Raw genomic sequence first — 9,457 nt, forward strand, 5'->3', positions numbered from 1 at the left:
TGATATCAACGTGGTCTTGAAATAGCTCTACAAAAGATACATATTAACTACAATGGAAAAAAATAATAACTTTACAGTGGAGAAAGTTGGCAGATACCATCATTGTGATCAAAGTTACTATACTCAGGGATAGGACCCCTGAGACCGAGTGCCTCTGTGTGTGATGCCCTGGGAAGGACACGACTTCTGCAATATGGCTACCAGAAGTTCTTAACTCAACTCTATGGGCAAACCCAAACTGAGGGATATTCTACAAAATAACTGGCCTATACTCACCTTTAAAATGTTAATGCCATGGGCTTTCCTGGTACCATATCTGGCAGCTGTGACTGTGACCTTATTTAGAAATAGGGCCTTTGCAGATATGATGAGTTAAGATGAGGTCACACTACATGGATATGTTGGGCCCCAACCCAATGACTGGTATCCTTAGAAGAAGAGAAAATAGGGAATTCCCTGGTGGTCCAGTGGTTAGGACTCTGTGCCTTCACTGCTGAGGGCATGGGTTCAATCCCTGGTCGGGGAACTACGATCCCGAAAGCCGCGTGGTGTGTGGCCAGGAAAAAAAAAAAGAAGAGAAAATAGAGATACAGACACACAGGGGAAGATATATGAAGACGGGGCAGAGAGGGTGCATCTACAAGCCAAGGAAAACCAAAGATTGCCAGCAACCACCAAGGGCTTGAAGAGAAGGATTCTTCCCTAGAAACTTCAGAGGGACCATTGCCCCGCCAACACCTTCATCTCAGACGTCTAGCCTCCAGAACTGTGAGAGAATGAATTTCTATTATTTTAAGCCAGCTAGTTTGTTGTACTTTGTTATGACAGCCACAGGAATCTAAGACAACATTATAAAGTAAGGAAGAAACTCTATGGGCGCAAGATCGTGTATGTGTAGGGCATCTCCATGTGGATGGCTGAGAGTATGAGCATTTATGAGACAGGAACAGTTTGAGGGGTTTTTTGTTTGTTTTTGCTGAGAAGGTTGGCTTTTTAAAATTTATCTTACTGAACTGTAGTTGATTTATAATGTCGTGTTGTACAGCAAAGTGATTCAGTTAGACGTATATATACATTCTTTAAAAAAATTTTTTTATCTTCTTAATTGAAGTATAGTTGACTTATAATATTGTGTTAGTTTCAGCTGTACAGCACAGTGATTCAGTTATATATATATATATATGTATAGTCCTTTTCAGATTCTTTTCCCTTATAGGTTATTACAAAATATTGAGGGACTTCCCTGGTGGCGCAGTGGTTGAGTCCGCCTGCCAGTGCAGGGGACACAGGTTCGTGCCCCGGTCCGGGAAGATCCCACATGCCACGGAGCCACTAAGCCCACGCGCCACAACTATTGAGCCTGTGCTCTAGAGCCCGCGAGCCACAACCACTGAGCCCGCATGCCACAACTACTGAAGCCTGCGCACCTAGAGCCTCTGCTCTGCAACAAGAGAAGCCACTGCAATGAGAAGCCCGCGCACCACAACGAAGAGCAACGCCCCCCTTACCGCTACTAGAGAAAGCCCGTGGGCAGCAAAGAAGACCCAATGCAGCCAAATATATATAGTATAGTTCCCTGTGCTATACAGTAGTTCCTTGTTGGTTGTATGTTTTTTAAGATGTAAAAGGAAAAAGCCAAGGAATTGAGCAGATAATTATATTAAAATATGATTTTTATATAAAATCGGACACACTTAATTATGGAGTGGAAAATACAAGCAGGTTTTTATCCCTGGCGGTCCAGTGGTTAGGACTCCGCGTTTCTACTGCAGGGGTCCCAGGTTCGATCCCTGGTCGGAGAATAAGATCTCCCAAGCCACGCGGTGCAGTCCAAAAAAAAAAAAAATCAGCTTTTTAAGAAAAATAGAAAAGATGGGTGCAGAAGGCCTAGCTGTTATGGGATGTCTGCTTTTGTGTGTGTCCCAGACTCCCAGAGATCTTAAGTCACAAGAGTGGATATACCATCTTCAGTTCAAACAGCTAGAGCCACAGATGTTGGAGAAAGAACTGCAAAGGAGGTGATGTCCAGCGGAAGTTACTAAGCAGCGAGAAAAGCAGCAGGAAGGCCCTGAGTCAAACTGCATCTTTCTCCCTGAAATACAGTCAAGGAAAAAGAAAGTGTATGAAATTGAAAAGTACTGCCTTAAAGAAAAAAAAAAGGAAAAGAAAAGTACTTCCCATCAAACATTTTTCCTTCAAGAAAACATTTTTCTGAATATGGCTCAGTTTGAAAAATTTGGACCATAACTTAGATTTCAGTATGAGGGAATGTGTGTAACCAAGAACGATTATGAATATAATGAGTTTGCTATGGTTCCTCCTCTGTGTAGCGATCTCATCTAGGGGTAATCATTGTGAGAAGAGTCTTCTCTCAGAAATATAACGTCAGCAGATACCTGAGAATTAATACTAAAGAGGAACTGTAGCATTTAAGGAATGTTGGAAAGCCTCTAGCCAAAGCAAATCTCCTTAAGCGTAAAAAAATTCATACTGGAGGAAAAACTCATGAATATAATGAGTGTGGAAAAGCCTTTAGCCTGAAGCAATGCCTCAGAGATCACGAGAAAATGCGTCCTGGAGACTGTGCATTCAAGCATGTGCTGACTGGACTCAAGTGTTCTTTCTCTCTCTCTCTTTCAAGTGTTCTCTCTTTTTTTAAAATAGATTTATTTTATTTATTTATTTATTGGCTGTGTAGCATCTTCCGTGGCTGTGCGCAGGCTTTCTCTAGTTGCCGAGGGCTTCTCATTGCAGTGGCTTCTCTTGTTGCGGAGCACAGGCTCCAGGCATGCAGGCTTCAGTAGTTGTGGCACGCGGGCTTCAGTAGTTGTGGCGCACGGGCTTAGTCGCTCCGTAGCATGTGGGATCTTCCCAGACCAGGGCTGGAACCCGTATCCCCTGAATTGGCAGGGGGATGCTTAACCAGTGCGCCACCAGGAGAGTCCCTTAAGTGTTCTCTTGAATCTCATCCCTCACTCTACATTTCAGAATCCATACAAGGAGGAAATCATATAAAAGTTATAAAGGTGGAAAAGACTTCAGCTGTCATAGAAAAAGCCCACACGCATCATTATAAGGAGAAGGAAAGCTTGTACTCACATGTCATTTCTCATTAAAAATCAAAGAAGGCATGCTGGAGGGACGCTGTGCATCTAAAGAAAGAGGGCAACCCCCACTCCAATAGCAAATCACATCTCACAGAGCATGAGAATATCCATACTGGAAACAGCCTCCTGAGTGTAATCAATGTGGAAATGTCTTTACCTAGATTCAATGCCTCATTACGGATCAAAACATTCATACTGGAAAGAAACTCCCTGAATGTAATGAATGTGGAAAATCTGCAGACAAAAGGGAAAACCTCAGTATTCATTAAATCCATGCAAGAGAGAAATCTTATCAATGTAGTAGGTATGAGAAAAGTCATATTCAGAAGTCAAGCCTTATTAGATGCTAGCGAGGTCTTACTGGAGATAAACCCTATGCATGGGAGGAAGGTGAGAAAGTATTCAATGACAAGTGAAAATTCTCATTTGAGAGATGCCCTATAAATACAGTAAATGTGCAAAAACCTTCACGCAGAAACCATGCTTCATTAAATATTACAACATTCGTATAGATGAGACACCCTATGAATGTAATAAGGGTGGGAAAGCCTGTGGAATCCCCCTGCTTATTGTATGTGAAGAACCCATCCAGGTAATAAACATGAATGTAAAATGTGTGGAGAAACCTACTCTCTACGCATGAGAACCAATGTTGAATGGAATATCCATTAACAGGTGAATGGGTAAATGTATTGTGGTATATCTGCACGATGGAATGCTACTCGGCATTAAAAAGAAATAAACTATTGGGCTTCCCTGGTGGCGCAGTGGTTAAGAATCCATCTGCCAATGCAGGGGACACGGGTTCGAGCCCTGGTCCGGGAAGATCCCACATACCACGGAGCAACTAAACCCGTGCGCCACAACAACTGAGCCTGTGCTCTAGAGCCCGTGAGCCACAACTACTGAGCCCACGTGCCACAACTACTGAAACCCGTGCGCCTAGAGCCCGTGCTCCGCAACAAGAGAAGCCACCGCAATGAGAAGCCCGCGCACGGCAACGAAGAATAGCCTCCGCTCGCCTCAACTAGAGAAAGCCCGCGCACAGCGACCAAGACCCAACGCAACCAAAAATAAATAAATTTGTATAAAAAATAAACTATTGATACATATCATCATGTAAATTCATCTCAAAATAATTATGCTGAGTAAAATAAGCCAGACCAAAAAAAAAAAAAAGAGAGAGAGAGAGAGAGTACGTACTTCGTGATTCCATTTATATAAAATTCTAGACAAAGTCAAACTAACGTGTAGTGATAGGAAGCAGATCTGATTTCCTGTGGGGTTGGGAGGAGGGAGAGGGATCACAAAGGTTCAGAAGGAAACTTTTGAAGATGAGTGTGTTCACTTTCTTGACTATGGTGATGGATTCATGGATGTGTACATTTTTCAAAGCTGATTAAGGTGCTCACTTTAGACATGTGCAGTTTAATGTCACTTATACCTCAGTAAGGCTGTTTGGATTGTCTTGGGGATTTCTGACAGTTACAGTAAGTCAAGAAATTTTTTTTAACTAGTTATGAATTTGAAAAGGAGAATTTAATCTCCATTTGTTTATAATATGATTAGGATTTACCAGTCTCTTGGGTTTCTTGGGTAAACATAATATAAACAAAAAATACTAAAAGGGGCTTCCCTGGTGGTGCAGTGGTTGAGAGTCTGACTGTCAATGCAGGGGACACGGATTCGTGCCCCGGTCCGAGAAGATCCCACATGCCGCGGAGCGGCTGGGCCCGTGAGCCACGGCTGCTGAGCCTGTGCGTCCGGAGCCTGTGCTCCGCAACGGGAGAGGACACAACAGTGAGAGGCCCACATACTGTTAAAAAAAAAAAAAAAAAAAAAAAACAAAAAACTAAAAGACTTAAATATAACAATGAAACAATAAAAATCTTCTAAGACAATCTAATTCATTATATGTGCCATCTCTTCTAGAAACATTGGCAACCTTCTTCACCAAGACTGGAAACCAAGGAGCTGTAATGGGGGAAAACATCTATAATAGAGACAATAGGCATATTTTAGTTGCATGTAAATAAAAACTTTGGCTATATATACCACAAACAAAGTCAATAAACAATATATTAAAATTTTTGCTATACAGAGCACAAAAAGTAATATCTTATAAATTTGTAAGAAAGGGCAAAAAACCCGAAAGCAAAATAGACAAGGTGTATTAAAATTTCAAGACAGACAAGCAAATCCAAATGTCCAAAACTATATAAAACATACTCAAACTTTAAGCACCAGGCAAATGGAAATTAATTATTAGATATTACTTTATTTTCTAAAATATTTATTTATTTATTTATTTGGCTGCGCTGGGTCTTAGTTGTGATGTGCGGGACCTTCGCTGCGGCATGCATGCGGGATCTAGTTCCCTGGGTTAGGGTAATGTGGGGAGGGCGTGGGGGGGAGAAGGGGAGGAGAATGCCAAGCAAAAAAAGCAAAAATACCAAAAAAACAAACAAAAAACCCCCTACAACATTAGAAACATAAAATCCAGGATATCATAGCTTGATATTTGTGGATTTATATAAAATAATCTATGTGTATAAAAATATATAAAGACATTAAAAACTAAAATACAAATTTAGCAAGTATTCAGTAGATAAAAGAGTATTCATTGTTAGTTTTCTAAAATATAATCAGAGAGAACTGCTCTTCTTAAATATCTGTTTTAAAACACAATATCTGTATTAGTTTTCTAGGAGCAAATTACCATAAACTGGATGCTTTGAAACAATAAACATCTATTCTCTCACAGTTCTGGAGGCTAGAAGTTCAAAGACAAGGTACTGGCCAGGTCATGTTCATTCTGAAGGCTCTGGGGAAGAATCCTTCCTTGCCCTATCCCAGCTTCTGCTGGTGGCTGGCAATCCTTGGCATTCCTTGGCCTGTAGTGTCATCACTCCAATTTCTGCCTCTGCCATCACATGACTGTCTTCCCTCTGCCTGTATGTGTGTGTCTCCAAATCTCCTTCGCCTGAGAGGACAACAATCACTGGATTTAGGGCTCACCTTAACTTGATTACATCAACAAATAAGGTCAATATTCACAGGTACCAAAAGTTAGGACTTTAACATATCTTTTCAGGGGACACAATTCAACCCACTATAGTATACTACTTATGATAATCAACTAGAACATTTCTATTAAAAGGAGAGAAAAACAATGCCACATTTATTGCAAGTACTTAACACTGCCCTGCAAGCTCAAACCACTGCAATAACACAGAAAACAAAAACGAGATAATTATTCGAAAGGAGGAAAAAAAGTCAGCATTATGTGCAGAAATCCAGAGCATATGTGTTGATATACAATTGGGTCTATAAGAGAGTTTGAAATGGTGACACCACACACAATAATTAAATACAAATTAATAGTTTTCCTTAACAGTAACAAGAATCATAGGAAGCACCATAGAAAAATATGTAAGTATGGAAAGCCTGCTACGCGCTTAGCTTTGTCCTTTAAGAAGTGAGAAGTGCGAGATGGCTCAGTTATTCAGCAAGATTTTCTGGATCCCAGGGCGAGGTTTCTGCTCCAGGCACACCTGACCTGCTTTACCATGTTGCCTGTGCTGTGCTCCCTTTTGCCAAGGTTAATTTTGATCCTCTCTGCAGTCCTCCCTCACAACAGGAAATACAGCTGGGCAATCTACAATTCTCCTTTCTCTGACCCCTCCTGTTTGGGTCCCAAGTAGCTTGTAGGTAGCAGCCCTGAAGCCCCCTCTGTGCTTTCACTTCTGGCTAAACCACTGGAGTTGCTGCCTTGCTGGTTGTTTATGAGAGAAGGTTACTTTCTAGGCAGAAGCCAAAGAGCTGTATTAAATGTAGACTGTTTTAAACAAAGCTGTGGTCTTTTGCCAACTTCTTCCTCCTGTTCATGATTTGGCTTCCCCTCTAGCTGAACGATCATGGGAGAAAATGACAGAAGGACATGACCGTGGATAGAAGAGAAAGACAACTGCAGATTCTGATGGGAAAAGTAGTATTGGGGAGCAAAATGAAAAAAGAAACAAACAAAAAAACCACCACCAACGACAAGTTCACTAGAGTAAGCTAAGAAGATGTGAATGACCAGTTTTCGAAAAGCGCCCAGAAAACATTGAAGAAAATACTTTCTAAGAATTTTCACAATGAAACATTCAGAGCAACCTTTTTGGTTTACTTAAAGCTTGATTTAAAAAAATAAATGCTGGGCAATTTCTATTTTGAGTTAAGCCCTTCTTTCTGTACCGCTTCAGCTGCTGTGCCTTTCATGTGGGTGGCACCTTTTGATCTAAGTGAGATTGCAAATATATTGGCCAACCAAACAGTTAACTGGGGTTAGTCTTCTGCTGATTGGGAGAAAGGAAATGGAAAATTTTTTAGGAAACAAAATCCTAAGCCAAATATAGCAAAGATTAAGATCCACAGAAACACTGTTCTGAATATTGATGGGTAATCCATGAATAATCCTCAGAAATAGATATTGCTGATGCAAATCAGATAAAAAACATTGGGGTGGATTTTTTCCAGCACGTATGGCGACAAGAGTACAGCGGCATTACTGTTACCAGGGCCATGAATGCATAAGTTTAGAGGCCGAGAGGCAGCAAAGTGAGTCCCATTGGTTACAGAAATAATCCTCTGTAAGGGAGGGCAATGTTTCACTATTAAAAATAGGAGACTGTAAGAAATGAGGGGAAAACTCCACTGTTGTTCATGCCAACCATGATGTGTGGATTTTAAGTTGTTTAAGCCTTTTGCTCCTTCTCAGTAAGTAGTAACGAGAGACGGGCCCTGCATAGATTTAAATTTAAGTAAGACCTTTCCTGCTCCTTCCCAGTGTCTTTTATTTACTCTATTCCTGTGGTCACGGAATGTAAATATTCTCTTAACTTCTCTTTCTTATCGTGTTAAAATAACCACCCGAGAGCTCGAGAATTAAGCAGGATTCTTTCCCCTCAAGGCTGCTTTCAAATTCTACGCTGGCGTCAAATTTCTTTTCATTTCGGTCCAGACAAAATCAAATTTTTTTTACGTTTAAAATTTTTTATTTCCTCACCAAGAAGAAACATGAATCACTAATACCTACAAATGCAGTCACTGCCGGTGACTAGGTTTCTAGAAAAAATACTTTTTCATTTTGTTTGTTTGTTCACACAAAAGTCACACACATGGAAGCATCTCAGCTATTCAGATTGTGTTCATGCCCTAGTTAATCAGCCCACTCAACAGGTCAGTTGTTGGAAAGTGTTCCTCCAGGTTAGAAAAGGAAAATAAGACCCTGGCTTTTAGCCTTGAGACTATGAATCCCTCTAAAAACTTTTAGGCAAAGTACCATGTTCAACTTCTTATGTGCATTTCTTCTGAGGGGAGATGCATAGAAAATGGGCTGCACAGAGGAGATATGGATGGGGGATGACCATTGGGAGACAGATTGCAATAGTCCAGGTGAGATAAGATGAAAGTCTGATGTCACAAGACATCCTGCTAAGCCCTGCAGGGAACAGAAGCTGAGCAAGACACGGCCCCTGCCTCGAAGGATGAGTGAAGAAAAATGCCGAACTCCACGCTCATTTACCCCAACATGAGGCTCCTGGAGCCAGTGATGTAGAAAGCTATGAATAAGAGAAGATGGACTTTTATTCAAATCCTGCTGAAGGTAGAGATTATAGAAAGCAATAATTCTTGCTTGATCTGTTCAGTTGGACTATGTTGTCTCCCTTGTCTTTAGGTAATCAATTTCTATACCCTGCTGTTTGTGTTTTGACTGACCATACAAAACAAGGTAACGGGAACAATGCAGTCATCTGGTTGCCTGGACGTGTTATCGGATGTGATTTCAGTAACTAACTACTTGCTGACTCAGAGACAAGAGGAAAGCAAAAATCTCTCCCAGTTCTGTGGACAGCCAAGTGATTACAAGACTGTCAAAGTTCACAGGGATGGGCACCCAGCTTGCTCATTTGCTGTGTCATCCGTTAAGCAGGACCGAAGTTCCATTCTAAATGGAAAGAAATACGTGAGTCATGTAAATCATTTTCAGGGCTAGGTGTCCAGGACCAGGTGGCAGAAAAACCAGACACCTTTCCTGCCCCGAGGCCCCATTACTCACCTGATGTCTCCAGTGGCTCCATAGAGGGAGCCAAGAGCAAAGCTACTGCAGCACCTCCCCCATCTCTACTGCAGAAAACAGACACCCAGCACAGAGCCTAGTCCCACAGTAGAAAAAGGATGGGATGTGGAATCAGATATGGCTGAATGCTGGCTTTGTCAAGGCTGTGTGACTTCCTGCAAGTCAGTTAAGCTCTTTCAGCCTCAGATTTCCCACCTATAAAATAGTGCTTACGATATGACCTCAC

Source organism: Mesoplodon mirus (genome assembly GCF_964341445.2).
Source record: "Mesoplodon mirus genome assembly, chromosome: 7".
Lineage (NCBI taxonomy): Eukaryota > Metazoa > Chordata > Mammalia > Artiodactyla > Ziphiidae > Mesoplodon > Mesoplodon mirus.